Genomic DNA, 18,293 nt, shown 5'->3' with positions numbered 1-18,293 from the left:
ACAGATGGATCTCGTATCTCTGTACACCCCATATGCTTCATGTGTGCTTCAGAACAGTCCAATGTTTTGATTTTGAGGGGCGAGGGGTGGGGGGGGTAACTGTTTAAGATTTTGCTTAAAATTCTGATCAGAGGCAGTACTTCAGACAGCAAGTCCTGAAGGTGACACAACAAAGGGAAATACCTTGGATACTGCAGCTTTAATTTATAAAGGAAGCGGCATGCTAAGACGATGATGACTTAGTTCTCTTTCTTTGCAACGAGCAGGTTGCATTAAGAGGCAGCCGAGCCAGATGGATTTAGCAAAGCAGCCCGAAGAGATTTCTTTTTTTTTTTTGTTCTGTCGCATAGAAATTTTAAGAACCTTAAAAAAAAAAATCTCCGCACGGGGATGACGTTTTCAGATTGTGCTGGGTGTAATTACAGGGTGCAGCAACAAATGTCTCTCCCCTCCAATCTATTTTTAATTGCGCGCAAAGATTTCCCCACATCCACGCACCACGCAGTGGCCCGGTTCCCAACTCCACAAATAACATCTATCGCCCAGATTGTTTTGAATCTTTAGGACGCGGCGCCTGAAAGGAGATCTGACAAAAATTTCTCTTGCGCGCTCTGAAAGAAGCTTTAGCCTTCTAAAGTACTTTGCAATTGCTGCTGTCTTTATAAGCTTAACCTTGCGCCATTCTTCTAAGGCAGTTTAATGTTCCCTTTTACCGAGAGGTAAACTGAGGGGCAGAGCCGATGCTTGAGATCAGAGACTGCATTACTGGAGGTGTTCAGAAGTCTTTTTTTTTTCTCTTCCTGCCGACGAAAGATTCCGATGTTGGTTAGAGGCGCATTTTCATTCATAATTTCCAAAGGTGTGTTAGAGCTTTCTGTTGCTTCGTGATTTTGCTTTATATCCCTGTTCACAAACTATAGGGAATGCACGTACGGTCTGTATACAATGCATGTTTGAATTTCATTTGCGAGGTGGACACGTTGGCATTTCCTTACACACGTGTGTGTTCATGGTGACGTGTGAACAGAACTACCAAGTCAGACCACGGGTGTATCTAGGCCAAGGATTCTCAACCTGCCCTCACCCCCCCCCCCAAATGCCCAATGATGGGGCTGGAGGGGTTGGGAAGGGGAGGGGCCCTGGGTGGGCATGGACACAGCTATGCTTCCCAACCATATTCTGCACAATTGTAACACTTCTGAAGGTTTCTTGAAGCCTGAAGAATTTTTGAGGGATTTTTCAGCAGAAAAGGGCTGATCTAGGCAGTATTGCCTACTCCAGATATCCCTAAACCAGTGGTTCTCAACCTCGGTGTTGGGACCCCAAGCAGCTTGACCAGGGAGGGGTCGCCATCCACACAACAGCCTTGCAGGGTAGGTCGAGATAGAGCATTTGTCTGTCTGGAGCAGCGGAAAAGAGCGAGATGGGCATGGTGGGACAAGAGGCAGAACTGAACTGAGAAACCCCAGGGGGGAAAAAAACAATTTATATGCCATCATGAACAATGGATCTTCACGCCATTGGTCAGTTTTGGTTTAATTTCTGTGAAAGAACACTGGCATGATTTTATGGTTTGGGGGTTCACCACAACATGAGGTGCTGTATTAAAGGGTTGCGGCATTAGGAAGGTTGAGAACCGCTGCCCTAAACGATTCTGACACAGCATGGTGGGTGTGGTAACAAAATGGCTGCTGCAGGAGGTGGAGCTAGCCACAAAATGACAGCCGCAGAGATCAGATGCTCTGCTTCCAAAGCCCCACCCCCCACTGGAGGCCCCATTGGGTTAGCACCGTTGCCCATATGAGGGTGGGGGGGAGACTTCTCTTACTGTTCAGCCCTCACGAGTCTGTATATCCATGGCCTGCTCATTCTTTCCTCACCCAGTAATCATTAACTTATAGGGCTAGTAATCTCTAACACTGTTTATGTCTGGGATGTTTTTCTGCCACAAAACCTCAACTGCTTGCAGCAAGGTAGCACAAGAACAGGTCACATCACTGCTGCAGTGGTCTTTGCAGGCGAAACACCTGTAGCCCGTGACCCATTTCCGAATACAGCCACTTCCCCGTTTTGCTTGCAGCTGCGGAAGGTCATTTGACGAGAGTCCTCAAAGTCTGCTGTTTGTCCTGATCCTGTAGGCAGAATTAGCTGGCCCATATCTCTGTTCAGAAGGGCCTTATATGTGGAATGCTATCAGGTCATCTAGCTATGAATAGAAGGATATCAGCTGTATTTCTTCAGGACCTTTAAAAATGCTGGCTTGGATCATTGTGTTGGGGGGAGACTTGTGGGGTTTGGGGGGGGGGGTGGTGATCGCACCAGGAAATTGTAGGGACTGCAGTGCACAGCAGTGGCAACAAAATTTGTGGGGTTGTTATTTTTTTCTTCAAAGGAAACAATAACTGGCTATCTTTTCAGGATATTGTTTAGTAAGGTGCAGGTGACAATGTCCCGGGGTGTGGAATTCTTGAGCCGCTTAAATAAATCTTTATTGGTCTTAAAGTTGCTACTGGACTCTGATTTTATTTTGCTAGAGAAGTACACCTGGGCTAGAAGTTTGCCCTGGACAGTTTCTTGTCAATTCCATTTCTTTGGGAAAAAAGGCTCTTGTGCAGAGCTTCGCTTGGTCACAGAAGCATCCCTTCCAGCAAAACCAGGTCTCAGAAACCCCACAAGAGCCGGCCAGCGCTCTCCTTCCTCCTCCAGGAGCACAAAGACCCCCAGATACCGTGGGCTACGGAACAACAACAAACTAATGTCCATTTGCATATTCTGTCGGCTGGCGATTGTCTTTCGGAACAAGCTCCTCACCTGGAATGGCCCGGGTGTCTGAATTCAAAAGGAAACGGCACCTGTGCGGGCAATTCTGTGCACGGTGCACATTTCCTTTCCTCCCTTTAACAGCCCTTTATTATAGGCGAAGTGCTGAAGGCATTCTTCAATTAGCATGTGCTGTATTGTGGCTGAAACAGCTGTTTACCATTTAATAAAGCACGGCGTAATTTATTTCCGAGCCTAGCAGCCGACCCGGCTGCTATACCAAAGGGGGAAATTCAGCCGTGGCATTGTTTGCAGTCACGACTGGAGTTCAGCACAGACTCTCAAATGGGGTTTAACCTTCCTCCTCATTTCCCCGCATTTCAATCAGCTGCCATCCCGTAGCTTTTCCGCGGACCCCCCCTCCCCCCCTTCCAGTTTCCCCCCCTGGTTTCTCGGCTGCATGAAAAATTGCCTCCCTCCTCCATTCCTCAGTTGGCTAATTGAGTAAGTAAATTATCTTAATTTTATTTCTCCCCACCCCCGCTTCCAGCAGCGGGTTTTTAAGGCCTCCGTACACAGCGTGGTGGAGAACAATGCGGTTGTGTCGTTTATCACTCTTGCACCCTTCGGTTTGTGCCAGGAGCTGAGGCTGGTATTTCTGGACTCACAACAACCCTGCGAAGGAGGCTGAGCGGAGGCAGCCTGGAGGGCATTGGTGAGATCCATGCCTGAATGCAGATTTGAGCCTCGGCCTTGCCCCTCCAGGTCATTGCACCGCACCAGTTAACACAGCTTTCTCAGTGATTGGGGAATCTTTTGCAAGGCCTGGATGTAGAGGACCGTTTTCTGTCTCAAAATGTTGAGTGACCCCTATTTTAAGGCTTTGGGACAGGGTTCCAGCCTCTGGGTGGGGCCTAGAGATCAGGAATTGCAGCTGACAGAGATTAGTTCAAGGTCATCTAGCGAGTGAGGACTCGAGCTGAAGTCTCCCAGATCTGAGTCTGACATTCTCAGGTTCTGCCCCACACTGGTCCTCAGCAAGTTCTGGGCTGTCTGTTCTCAGAACTCCCTACCTCTTGCACAAGTGTACGGTCGAAATTAGTTCCACTTGAGCAGCCTTTGTCAACCTTTCGACCATGCAGGAGACCCAGAAATAATTTTTCAAGTTTCAAGGAACCCCGGAAGTGATGTCGGCTGGCCCACACATGCACCGGAAGTGACATCACCACCCGTGTTAACAGGCAGGTTCAAGGAGGACTGACGGCGGGAGACAGGATGTGGGTTAAGATGCAAGTAGGCTCTGACCCTTCCCAGGCACAAAAACCATGAGGGAACTCGCTCAGTTTCAGGAGGGGGAGCAATGGAAGTGGCTGGTTCCTTAGCTTATGACCAAGTCCATTAAGATGGGAGGAGAAAGGCAGTGGTCCCCAATGAAGCTCTCAAAGACCCTTGGGGGTCTACAACCCCCAGTCGGGAATCCCTGCTTTGGAGGAAGAGGCAGAATTCGAACATGGACTCAAAGGCATGATACTCCGCAAAGGTGCTACCCCTCTCCAAACCCCACCCACTGTATTCTCCATTCCCAAATCTTCAGAAATTTTCTGCCCCCAAGTTCAACAGCCTACTTTGGGGTAGCAGGAGTGCCTGTGTATTTGGCAGTCCTACCATAGCTAGCGAAGGACACCTGAACCATAGAGCAGGGGTAGTCAACCTGTGGTCCTCCAGATGTCCGTGGACTACAATTCCCATGAGCCCCTGCCAGCTGGCAGGGGCTCATGGGAATTGTGGTCCATGGACATCTGGAGGACCACAGGTTGACTACCCCAGCCATAGAGTTTTCAGAACTCTGGTTTCACAATTGTTTTTCTAAGTCGTCCAGTATCTCTCAGCCCCTGAAATTGGTACTCTGTGCACGGATAGATTGTTGTCCATGAACTTGGTGTAATTTCTGTGTGTAGAAGGAAGCCCACGTGGGGGAGTGCATGAAAATAGATGGAATATTGATATTGACTTTAGCCGCAGAGTTTTTAAAGACATTTTGGCGCATGAGTGGTAGAGCAAAGCCAAGCCTTAAGCATCTAGACATCATTTGTAACCTTTAAAACACACACACATGCACACGTGTTCTCCAGTTTTGCATCTATGCGCATCGCATTTGTGTGTCTTCTTTTTTTTTTAATTGTCTCACTGCATTGCTCCGGTTTAATCTTTTTTCCTCCTCTCTCATTGGCCTAATAACTAACATTCTGCCTAACAGAGCTGCTTTGGTGTTTTTGAGTCAAGTAAAATATCAGGGAGTAAAAAAAAACAAGCAGAATTGGTAAAGGTAATGCCATTTCTCGGGGAGAATCCGGGAGTCTTCACCAAGAATACTGCAGTTAGTCATTGGACTGGCTGTATTTGTGGGGTTAGGCTTTGAGGTGTCCCTGGAATTCTTTGCTACAATAGACAAATGCAATCACTTCTATGGAATTCTCTCCTCTTTGTCCTGGTCTGTAATCTGTTTGGTGTCCGGGGCTGGTGCCAGAATTCTTCATTCAGGGAAAAGCTGCCAAATTGGAGCTGGTTACCACCGAATTTTACCCACAACAAATGGTCTTGTTGAACAAAAGCTTTGAAGAACTCCAAAAGAAGTAGAAATGTTTTTAGGAATGCGGGCGAATTTACACCCCACCTTTCTCCCCAGTGGGGACCCTAAGGGGCTCCATTCTCCTCTCTTCCATTTTAGTCTCATAGCCCTGTGACGTTGGTTACACTGAGAGAGTGTGACTAGCCCAAGGTCATCCAGCGAGTGAGGACTCGAACTGAAGTCTCCCAGATCTGAGTCTGACATTCTCAGGTTCTGCCCCACACTGGTCCTCAGCAAGTTCTGGGCTGTCTGTTCTCAGAACTCCCTACCTCTTGCACAAGTGTACAATCAAAATTGCCCTACCACCGTCTTGACCCTCGCTTGACTCCATACAGGGAAACCAAATGGGATTTTAATTTGCTGATATTTAATTTAGCCCTTTGAGCACAGTAGCAGGGAAAGGTGTATATGGTCATGTTGACCCTCCCCCTCCCAAAATGGCCAATGGTGGGCCTTGAGAAGGTACGATGGGGAAAGGCCCCAGATGGGCATGTCCACAGTTCTGCTTCCCAGCCATATTCCGAATTCATGGATTCCTCAAACCTGAGGAATGTTTCAGGGGTTTCTCAATGACCGTTTACGCACTGGAGGTTTCATGCTGAGCTGCAGGCTGGAGTTTTTGTCGTGGCAGGTTGCCCCACCTCTTCCTGCACCCACACAGGGGAGCTTTTGGCCTGGTGTGCCTCATCCATCCCTGATTTCTGCTCCTGCATGGGTGCTGGGGCATTGAAGTTCCCAGTGCGTAAACAGTCAATGGCAAAATATGTTGAGAAAGGCTGGATTAGATTTAGGCTGGATTAACTGCGTAGGACTGTATGGTTTGTTACTTTACACATTCATTTTATGCTGTTAGTCCCACGTACACTTTCCTGTGGATCTGTCTGACATGACTGGTTGTGAAGACATTTTGTGCTCTTCTTTCCCCTTGAATGGCCTTGTTTTGTTCCCTCCTCTTCACCTGTCAGTCACAGCCTGTTCCCACATTCCTTTTAAACTGTTGTCTTGATCTCAGTAAGTAGAGACTGCACAATTAATGTTTATTTTTTAAGTTGGGCTCCATTTGTTCCTTTTCATCTTCTGCCGGGGAGATAAATTGATATCTATGGATACGGCAGGCATTGATTTCAGAAGATTATATATGGCAGAAAACAGTTTCACAAACATCATTATCATATGACGATGAGTAGGTCCGTGGATTAAGTGGAATGAATCATGGAAGGCGCTGTAGAGGCCATCTAGTCCAACCCACTGCTCAAAGTAGGATCAGGTACATCCAAATCAGGTTCATCCAGCTACTGCTTGAAGACCGCCAGTGAGTCACCACCTCCCTAGGAAGCCGATTCCCTTGCTGAACGTCTCCTACTGTGAAAAAGAAAATGTTCCTAAAATTCCACTGGTATCTTTTCACCTGTAATTAAAACCCATGACTGCAGGTCCTCTGCTACCAACAGGAACCGCTCCCTAACCACCTTCAAATGACAACCTACCAAATACTTCAGGAGAGCAGTCCTGTCCCTCTCCCAACCTCCTCTTCTCTGGGCTGAACATTCCCAAGTCCTTCAGCCTTTCCTTGTAGGGCGTAGCCCCCAGGCCCTGGATGAGCCTCATCGCCCTCCTATGTACTTGCTCCATTCTGTCCACCTCCTTTTTGAAGCAAGGCCTCCAGAACACAGCACAAAGCACTCCAGAACATCTGCGCTGTGTGTACATCTTACGGTCTTGACCTTGGTTATCCCAGCCCATTTTAGTTGGTGCCTTGGTTTTAACTCTGCGCTCTAGTGCTGCGTATTCATAGAATAATAGAGTTGGAAGGGACCTCCTGGGTCATCTAGTCCAACCCCCTGCACTATGCAGGACACCCACAATCCTATCGTTCATCTACTGTAACCTGACACCCCTTTGCCTTCACAGAATTAGCCTCTCCGTCAGATGGCTCTCCAGCCTCTGTTTAAAAATCTCCAAAGATGGAGAACCCACCACCTCCCGAGGAAGCCTGTTCCACTGAGAAACCGCTCTAACAGTCAGGAACTTCTTCCGGATGTTTAGATGGAATTAATTTCATCCCATTGCTTCTGGTCCATCCCTCTGGGGCAAGAGAGAACTATTCTGCTCCATCCTCCATACGGCACCCTTTTAAATCCTTGAAGATGGTTATCAGATCCCCTCTCAGTCGTCTTCTCTCTACGCTAAACAGACCAAGCTTCCCAATTCCCATTCTCCCCCATTCCCATTGTTTGATGCTCCTGACATCATACAATTCCCAGTTCCCAGCAGCATGGTTATAGGAAGGAGGGGAATGATGGTAGTGTCTCATACTTAGAATATTTGGTCCCAGCGAAGTGTTAAACCTAGCCTACCCTCCTGCTTATTATGGGCCAAGAATGCATGGAGACAATTAACCACCATTGATGAGAAATATTGAACGTACCCTATTGAATGTAGAATTTAAGTTGGAGATGCAGGGCAGGACTGCAGAGCTGCCGTCGGTTGTCACAGCTGCCCACAGAGATTGTATTGGGGCGGGATACGATACTGCTGAGCGAGGCGAAAAAGTTTCTCTCATGTGTTATTATCCTGCCCTTTCTCCAAGGAGGCCGAGGCGGTACGTGGGGCTCTCCCGTCCCTGTTTTTTGCCTTTAACCTCTGAAATGGCTTAAAATGATTGTTTCATGACTGGCCCTAAGTTGGCCGGCAAGAAGGCTGAGTGGGAATTCGAAACCAGTTCTCTCAAATCTGAATGTGACGCTAACCACCGCGCAACTCTTGTGCGTGTCGTAAAATGAAATGCACAATGGTTCATTTCTCGTAGGGGTTCAGCGTGGTCTGCTAACAGGGTAGGTCCTCTCTGCCACTGTCCCAGGACTTTACTGTGAAAGCCAGTATTCTTTGTTGGAATTCAAGATGAAATAAGATGTCTTTTATTTGTACATGTGCAGAATAGTCTTTCCCTTATTTAATTAACTAGGGGCCAAGCCCCTTGCATTCAGGAATACAATGGATCCTAGATTGGGGAGGGGTGGAAGAACTCTGTGGATGGCCTCTTCATCCCCCCCCCCCCCAGACTTGGAAAGGCTGCAATTAGCTGTTATGGATCTCACCGGCAGGAGCAGGTCTCACACAGCAGGGATTTGCAGCCTCCGAGCCTCGGAGGGAAGTGGAAGGAGGAGGGGGTGGTCAGGGGTGGGGGACAGAAGGCGATTGGCTGGCTGCTGTACAGACAGGCAAGCTGGTTGGAGGAGGAGAAACTTAGGGGTGGGATAGCCACCCTGCATGGGTGTTAAGTGCTGACTTAAGCCATGAGACCAGCTCTTCCTCCAAGGCCTTACCAGAAATATAGAGTGGAACAGATGTGAAGGTACCCCACCTCCCAGATGAAAACTTCCAACAATGTTCTGCCTTGGCGAATGGGCTCATACTTTCATCCAAATCGGTAGCACACTGGCAGTGGCTCTCCAGGGTCTATAAAAGAAAGCCGTTTCCTGTTGCTTACCACCTGAGACCTTTTAACTGGAGATGCCAGGTACTGAACCTGGTGTTTGGTGCTTGCAGATTAAATGCATTACCGCTGACTCATAGCCCCTCTCCTGTGTGATCTAGGTATCTGCTTTATGTCTCATATATAAGAGTTCCATTGGATCTTCTGAAGCCAGTGCTGTCTGAAAAGCCTTAAAGGATATATAATTATAGGACTTTTCCCTGCAGTGGTTTTCCAGTGATCCTTTGTTTATCTGCAGCAGCTGTCCTGCCTGATAGCTACAACAGGCACATGTGGAAACTTCCTTCTAGGTCTCTCTGCACTTCCACGCCTCACCGGATAAGGAACTTCCCTTTTCTTTCTGCTGATGGAAGAAACTAGATGCCCAAAATTAAGTATGGAGTGGCACTGTCACTGAGAGAGCTAGAAGGCTCCACCTTTCATGTGCCTTTAGCAGCTGTCAGAACTAATTATTGCAATAGACACGCGCGGGTACCTTCCAGTTACTGCAGACCATCCCTATAGGGTTACCAGGTTCCTCCTGGCAACTGAGGGTTGACTTGCCGGGTGCAGCAGGGAGCCCCAGTTGATGTACATCAGTGTGTCTTCATCACTGCCTAACACTCCCCATGGCATCAGCACATTCAGGGTGACGCTCTGATAACTGGGCAAAAACTCTATGGTAAATTTGGCATCTACCATAGGGTTTTTGCTCCCCCCCTTCCACCATCAATCAGGTAGCCGGCGAGCAGGGTGGGGACTTGCCTCCAAAAAGAGGACGAACCATCAAACATGCAGCTTGATGTGTCCATCACTCCCTCTATGACTCAGAAGTGAAATTGTGATGGTGGAGAGGTAGGGCCTGGCAACAGGGGACCCTACCTCCCCCGGAAGGGGGAGGTGTCTATCTGGCTACCCTTCATGATGCTCTCTCTTGTGGAGATAAGGAAAGCACTTTCAACCAGTCGGTACTGTGGTATCTGAAATTGCTTTCAGGCAATTCAGCTTCCCCCACCCACCCCGCCGTTGAGTTGCAGTCAACTTATCTCAACCCCAAGGCAGGAAACATTCAGAGATGGTTTGCCGTTGCCTGCCTCTGCAGAGCAACCCTCGACTTTGTTAGCTGGTTCCCATCCAAAGACCAACCAGGGCTGGCCCTGCTTAATGTTTGAGATCCGGGTTTAATTCAGCACCAGTATATGGAGTAAGCAGTGGATTCCTCATTCTGACAGGTGCTGCTGCCCTTTTCCGATTACCGGTTCCAGCCTTTTGTTCCATCCCAGAGCTGCTGGATCAGGACCTGACCTAGTAGCTTGCCAAATTCTGTTCAGGCTACAGCCATGACCCTCTAGACTTGTCTACCTCTAGCCAGCCCTGGGACCACCCCCTGGCCACTCCGTTTGCAAAACTCTGACCATTGCAAACATGATGGAGTTGAAGAACAAGGTCTGACAAATCCAAAACAAGGCCGAGTTACGAGATGCTAGAAACGGGTCTGTATCTTTGCAGCAGATGAGAGTTCCAATTCTCGGGGAAACTATTGCTTTTTTTAAAAAAAAAGAAAAGAAAGTATTCTTTCGGTACAGCCAAACGGGAAAATCTTGGTTTCAATTTCTATTATCTTGAGCCTCCTGGAGAATGTAAGAGACGCTTGCTCCCTACTCCCCACTTACTCTCGAGCGAAGGAGTAGGCACCGGTGCCTACTGACTGATCTCTTGATCCTTGGGACAAAACGGAGAGAGAAAAGTCTAACAAGTGCATCGTTTTGCAGTAAATTAGATCAGATTTCCGCCTCTCCGCACTCGGTCTGCCAGCTTGACAGTTCAGTAAAATGTTCCCTTGTAAGGTTCGCCCTCTTAGGAAAAGGGGCAATAATTCATCATTAGGATTTCAGAGTCCAGGTGCAGATGAAAACTGATGGAGCCTCCAGCGAGGCAGGGGGAAGTGTGCGGAAGAAGAAAATTTTATCTGAAGCCTAATTCCCTGGTTACAGCAGAGAATAATTAAGATAATATTGCTCCAAGAGTTCTTTAATGATTAAAAATCACATATGCAGAATCCATAAATTGGAGGGCAACAAATTGAGGGAACGTATAGCATCGGGAGATGTGCTTCTCGGTGTCTTTTTTTTTTTTCCCTTATTATTATATTCTTTTCTTTTAAGGTGCACAGTACACTGAAAAAGCGCACCGGTGGCATAGCGTCACCGGCCCGGGAAAGCCACGAGAGACCAGGCCCCTTTTCCAAGGACTTTGTTTAGATGCAACAAATCATTTGTCTGTTATTAACCCAGAGCTTGTAATTATGCAGATTGCCATAGATTTTCCTGGGCCTGGAAGTGAGATTGAGGGTTGTTCACACTATACCAGGCAGCTTGGGGCTGGCCATGCATTAAGGCACTTGCCACATTTATCATGTTGACTGATGGCAGGAGAAGCAGGTCTCGGGTCCCAGTGGTTAATGTAGTGGGTAATTAACTGTCATTTGCCTAGTAATAGGCTGATGATCAATGGTTTGTGTGGAAACAAATTCTAATCAGGTAGCTGATAAATGCTTAGGGAAAGAAAGCAATTGAAATTGAGGAAGGTTGGGGGGGGGGGGGACCAGGTCCAGAATTTCAACACGGCATTGTGTTGGGTGGGGTGGGGGGGGGAGGCTTATTATTAATAGTAATAACACCCGAGTGGGAAACAATGTTCTTCATAGAAATGTACGCGGCCGTCTTCAGAATTAACAGAAGAAGCTGAACATTAAGTTGTGGGGAGGGATGAGGGGAGAAAATGCGTCCCTGTGGGGGGGAAAGCACAGTTGCAAAGCAGTCTTTGCATAACCTTAAAAGTTTTTGGAGTAAGATGCATTGGTGGTACAGCGAAGGCCATCTTAAACCAAGGTTTCTCGACCAGGGGTTTGTGAAACCCTGGGGTTTCTGGACGACTCCGGAAGGGTTTCCCAAATGAGCTGGAATTAATTCATTTTGTATATATTTCTTAAAAATTTTAAACATTTATCTAGTGATATGATCATATATGGTGGTCAACCTGACCCCCCCTCCCAAAGTGGCCAATGATGGGCCTGGAGAGGGTGGGACGAGGAGGGGCCCTGGGTGGGCATGTCCACAGCTCTGCTTTCCAGCCATATTCAGAGCTTCTGGGGTTTATTGTAGCCTGAGGAATGTTTCTGGGGTTTCTCAATGGTCAAAAAAGTTGAGAAAGGCTGTCAAACTCTGGACTTTATGGTCTGCCAGGCCACCCTTTCCTCTTAACATCAGGTGATCCCCGTGAGTTGCAATTTTTAAATGGCACCTCCAAATCCAGAGTTGGTGAGTGGGTTTTCCACCTTCTTCATTGCTTGCGAACTTCTCAGAGCCATTGGTGTTATTGCCATTAGAAATGGAAGGCTACTAGAACATAACCCCACTTTGAGGCTTGTAATTGCCATAATCCCAAAATACCATGCAGAAATCATCCCCCATTCTTTTGTACAGGAAGGATTTCAGATTCAGTTCTTGCATCTGCTAAAAGGGTGTGAAAAAACTGGACATGATGTGGATTATATTGTTCTATTGTTAGGATTGTATTGTTATTGTTCAATTTACTGTTATCTATATTGTTGTCCCCCCTGTTTTATGTAAACCGCCCTGAGCCTCAGGGGAAGGTGGTATATAAATATAATAAATAAATAACGGTATAAAACCTCACTGAATCTGTCACCTGCAACTAAAAGGCAAATGCCATTTTGGGCTGTATCAACAGGGCATCACATCAAAATCACAAAATGTCATAGTCCCATTGTATACGGCACTGGTCAGACCACACCTGGAGTACTGTGTGCAGTTCTGGAGGCCTCATTTCAAGAAGGACGTCGATAAAATTGAAAGGGTACAGAGGAGAGTGACGAGGATGATCTGGGGCCAAGGGACCAAGCCCTATGAAGATAGGTTGAGGGACTTGGGAATGTTCAGCTTGGAGAAAAGGAGGTTGAGAGGGGACATGATAGCCCTCTTTAAGTATTTGAAAGGTTGTCACTTGGAGGAGGGCATGATGCTGTTCCCATTGGCTGCAGAGGAAAGGACACGCAGTAATGGGTTTAAACTACAAGTACAACGATATAGGCTAGATATCAGGAAAAAAAATTTCACAGTCAGAGTAGTTCAGCAGTGGAATAGGCTCCCTAAGAAGGTGGTGAGCTCCCCTTCACTGGGAGTCTTCAAACAAAGGTTGGATACACACTTTTCTTGGATGCTTTAGGATGCTTTGGGCTGATCCTGCGTTGAGCAGGGGGTTGGACTAGATGGCCTGTGTGGCCCCTTCCAACTCTATTGATTCTATGATTCTATGACTATATTGTTTGCTTTCAATAACGAGAAACTATGAACCCCAAATGTAGCATCCTCTGCTATTCTGTTAAGCTTTACAAGTAACAATATCGTTCCTGACCAAGGGGTATTGAACCTTGCCCTAACGGATTATCCCTAATATGTTTATTACATGTGTGACTTGAAATCGGGGTTTATTGTCATGGTGGTTGTGTAGTCATATGTAGGCTCTGTGCATGCGCAGGCATATGCCGATCCCCATGTGTGCAGAATTCATGTGGGACTGCACAGGTGAACCACTTGAACAACCATTACAGATAATGTGCAACCTTTTTTTCTGTTCTGGTGCTCCAGCATTTTTCTACCTCCTGACTCCTTACCAGAAGTTTCTCAGTGGACCATTTTTAGCAAGGGTGTGCTGGTTTTCAACACAATGGTTATCTAACTATGAATATCTTTCTAGCACATGTTCAGGTCATTCTGGATGGGGTTTGGATGCGCTGTTGTTCAGTGTAGATGATTTGAGCACTTGGCATCGTGTTCTCAAAACTGGCTTAAGCCTCTGGGAATGCTCATGGCCATCTGAGCCCTGGCCTAACTCCCATGTTGGGGGCGCCAGCGGAGGTTCACAGAAAACAGATTTCTCCCTGTACTTTGAGGAGAGGATTATGCATATGGACTCTCAAGATGGAGCCAAGTTGACCTTTACAAGGATGATGGATGAATGTCTTTGCTGCACATGGGTTGATAAAGATTTCTCATGCCTTGGAGTTTTCCAAACATTGGGTGGTTTCCCTGTGTCAGGGTGAATTGCAGAAGCAGAGTTTCAAATGCCCAGTGAATAGTGTGAAAGATGCCTGTAGTGGGGGAGAGTCCAAGGAACCAGGGAGGCTGAAAGAGGAATAAAATAACACAACGGCTAGCCCATTGTGGATCTCCTCATTCAAACTCATTACGAAAAGGAGCAGAGATCCCTCTGCAGTCATGAGACAGTTAATCTTCAAGCGTCGGAAGCAGAAGGTCTTCCATTGTAGTGTCCTTCCATAGGATGTTCCCAGTGTGTGCTCATGTGGAAGCACATGCGCATCTGCACACACACCTGAGGAATGTTCAGAAAGTGGACTTTTTTCACACAGTGGGCTGACATGTTTGTATTGAACAACATGGCTTTGATCAGCCTCTCAGCTTCTTTATCTTTGAGAAACCCCTGAAACATTCTTCAGGCTTCAAGAAATCTTGGAGTGGTATGATTTTACATAGAATGGTTGGGAAGCATAGCTGTGGACATGCCCACCTGGGGCTCCTCCAGGCCCCTCATTGGTCATTTGGGGAGAGGGAGGGGTCAACATGACCATATATGGTCATCTCACCTGCTAAACATTTAACACATTTTAAAAATATGTTAAAAATTAATGAACTCTGACTCATTTGGGGACACCCTTCCCGGGCTGTCAAGAAACCCCAGGGTTTCACGAAACCCTGGTTGAGATAATTTGGCTTAGATAATACAGCTTTGTAAAATGTCCAGTTGAAATACGGTTCTGTTTAGTTTAAAATTTGTTACACCAGGCCTTGATTGTTAGTGTGGCACACACTTACCATTGACGAGCCACAGAAGCTGGCTTTAAGTAAAATGGTAAACTACCGGTGGAGGAATGCCCCGCACACATTATCTGAAACAGCACACTGTTTTGCGAACATTCGTACCGGATACTATAAGAATGCTCAGCATTCATTTGCAAGTATTCAAGATGCTCACAAGATTCATGAGATTTGGATGCTTCTCGGTCTGCCAGTTCCCTCTAGGCCTCAAAACCTGCCATTCTGAGCAGGGGGAATAATCTGCTGGGGTTAAGAATCTAGTTAGGCCCTATCTTTCCTGTGAATTTCTCCCCCAGTATGGCTTTCTGCCAGGGTTTATAGCAATTGTAGTTGTTGGAATCTCCCCAATTGACTCAGAAGCCAGAGAAATCTAGTAACCCCCCAGAAATCTAAGAAGCCCCAATGCCCTCTAGGCAGGCGTACTACCATAGGATGGGGCTCTTTTTACCGCCATGTTGTTATTATATTGTGCATTTTAAAGGGGAGGGGATTAGAACCTATTTTGTAACTCACCATGAGCCAGTTCGCTAGCGGGCAATAAGTCCAATAATAAATAAAAATAAATAAATCTAATAAGTCCTGAGTCTATAACCGTGCTAGTAGCACTGACTGGTATGCTGACTGGTGCCACCAATCATCCAGATGGAAATACTCTCAAAATACTATTTATTTTAAAATGTGAATAGGGTCATCTGCATGCACACACTGTGTATACAGCTAGGCTGGCCATTTATATTCCACCTATTTTAATAGCAGTAATTCCATCGGAAGTTAATATGGTCGGGTACAAACTACCCCCATTTTGTCCCAGGTGTAGAAAAACCATGGAGGACATGACCTTTTGAATTGGGCACGAGTTGTCAAGGAACTTGACATCACCCCCAACTGCAAACAAAATGAACTATAAATCTTCACTTTATTCCAGCCGGTGTAATGTAGATGCCTGAGTACCTCTTGCTCGTTGCCATGCTTTTGATTGTATATATTTCTGCATAATGTTCCACTTCCCTGAACATCTGCCTGTCCTGCAGTCCTTAAAAACATGCTATGTTCTGACTCTTTCTTTCTATTGGACCTTGATTGAGAGTAGAGTTCCATTGCTTTTGAATTTTGGATGGTGATGCACATAAATCAACCTTATTGGCCGTAATGCTACTGTAATAGTGTCTGTTACAGTCTCTTAGAAGCAGTCCAGTTCTGGGCAAACGGCCAGTTCTCCAGTGCTGGTAGGTGGAGCAGTTCCTGGAATGAAGCTCATCCTCTTGACAGGAAGTGGGAAAACATTGTAGGAGACCAGTGGGTGATAGAGACTTTCAATTTTCTTTGCTTCCAACCATGAGATGATTACAAGTGCCAAAACACAAGTGCCTTCTCCACATCAAAGCTATTTGGTGCCTGTTTGACAACGTAGCAATAGAGATGGTTCCAGAAGAACAAAAAACCTTGTTTGTGTGGACCTGTTTATTGTTGTAAAGAAAAATAGTGATGTGCTGTCAGTTCTGGATCTGAAGTGTTTAAACAAGAAAATCATTTTTAAGAAAGGAGTTCAGAACGGAAACACTGGGATTATTAATGTCTTCCATTCAGAAAGAGCGTTTTGCTCTCTCTGGGGCCTATTTACATGTTCCAGTTTGGAAGTCCCACCAAAGATGTTTGTGCTTTGCCTACAACTACCTGCATTTTCAATATAAGGCTCTCCAGGTACCAGGTTTATTCACTAAGACATTAGATTCTCTGGTCACCCATATAAGAACTCAGGATGTGTCAATATTTCTCTAACTAGATGACATCATAATCAAATCCCCATCTCTAGCAGGGGGTGAAAGATATTCAGCTCATCTTGGGCTGCTTACAGAGTCCCAGTTTTATGTCAGTCAAAAAAAGAGAAGCTTAACCCCATCCCAGCATGCTTCCCACGGGTGTAGTGATAGACACTGATGGACAGAGAAACAAGAAAATATCAGTCAACCATAAGTCAAGGTGATGTTCCTTGCCAGTCTTCTAAGCATGCTGGTAGCTTGTCAGGATACTGTCAGATGGGCATGTGTTCATGCACATCCTCTTCAGAAGTTTTTGTTCCCACAGCAAGACATCATTTCCAGCCAAATATTCAAATTAGCTTCTCCTCTGAAGCCCCTGATCCAAGATCTCATTTGATAGATAGAGCCTTCCACATTCTCCAGAGAAGTTCCTCTGTGACAGGGGTAGTCAACCTGTGGTCATCCAGATGTCCATGGACTACAATTCCCATGAGCCCCTGTCAGCAAACACTGGCAAGGGCTCATGGGAATTGTAGTCCATGGACATCTGGAGGACTACAGGTTGACTACCCCTGCTGTATGATACCCAAAAACAATAATTTTAACCACAGATACCATTCTCTTCAACTGGAGGGCCCCCTCCCAGGAGAAGATGGTACAAGACAACAGCTCAGACCATAAACTTCTTGGAGCTTTTACAGGGCCACGATGTGCTGGTCCATACAGACAATATGGCGGCTAAGGCTTATGTAAGTTGACATGGAGGCATGAGATCCAGAGACCAATGCAGAAGAGAAGTAACTGTTTCATTAGACAGAGGTTCGTCTTTGCCAAGTCAAGGCGATCCATCTAGAAGACTGGCTCAGTCAGAAGACATTGACCCAGTCAGAGTGGATGTCATTTCTGGGGTTTCTCGAAGCCTGAAGAATGTTTCAGGGGGTTCTCAAGGGCAAAAAAAGTTGGGATATGCTGCTGCAGGGTCTCAGGAAAAGGTCTTTCACATCACCTACTTATGACCCTTTCCACGGGAGATGCTGGGGATCAAACCGGACCTTCCGCACACAAATCAGACTCTCCCGCTGAGCCATATCTGCCCTTCCTGCTTCCTGCACTGTAAGGCTCGTGTTGGATCAGGGGGGCAAGTCGGACTTTCTCTACCGCCATGGTAGTTCCTACGAGCAGCTTCTTCAGGAGCCTGAAAAGCATTTTGGGAACTCAATAAAACGGTCTTTTCGAGAACCTCTGGGATTTGGAACACACGGAGAAGGAAAGGCTGCGAGGGAGACAACCCTGTCTCCCCGTGTGTGTGTGCCCGTGTGTGTACATATAATTTTAATCATCAGGCTTCACAATTAGCAAAACAAAGTTGACATGAGCTTGAATAATAAATCTAACAGGAGGTGATGGAACAGAAGAATGCTGATGATTAAGCCTTGGGGGAGGTGGGTTGCTGTTCTTTTCATTTTAGAACATCCCCCCCCCTCAAAAAAAAGAAAAAAATTAGGATAAACCAGCACATCAGACAATCAGTGGAGAACTTGGGGGAAAAAAACATGCCGTTCATATTCTGCAAAACGTGCACAGTGAGTGGAGGGGAGCAAGAGGGGTGAAAGGCACCCAGGCTAAGAAAACATAGACAGTGCCCCTCGCCAAAATGGGGAACGGTTGCATTCATTTCTCCCCCCACCCCCATTTATGCGTGTCGCCCAACTGAATATTCTACAGTAACACACCTTTGAATTCATTAGCTT

General features: G+C 46.5%; 1 protein-coding gene across 5 annotated transcripts in view; it reads left to right on the top strand.

Moving 5' to 3' along the window:
• Nucleotides 1-18,293, top strand: part of LMO3 (LIM domain only 3) — a 98,956-nt gene that overhangs the window by 63,025 nt on the left and 17,638 nt on the right. The gene's annotated exons all lie outside the window — the stretch shown is intronic.

The sequence above is a fragment of the Paroedura picta genome, chromosome 5 (genome assembly GCF_049243985.1).
Source record: "Paroedura picta isolate Pp20150507F chromosome 5, Ppicta_v3.0, whole genome shotgun sequence".
NCBI classification, from domain to species: Eukaryota; Metazoa; Chordata; class Lepidosauria; order Squamata; family Gekkonidae; genus Paroedura; species Paroedura picta.
This window is presented reverse-complemented; position numbering and strand designations above follow the sequence as displayed.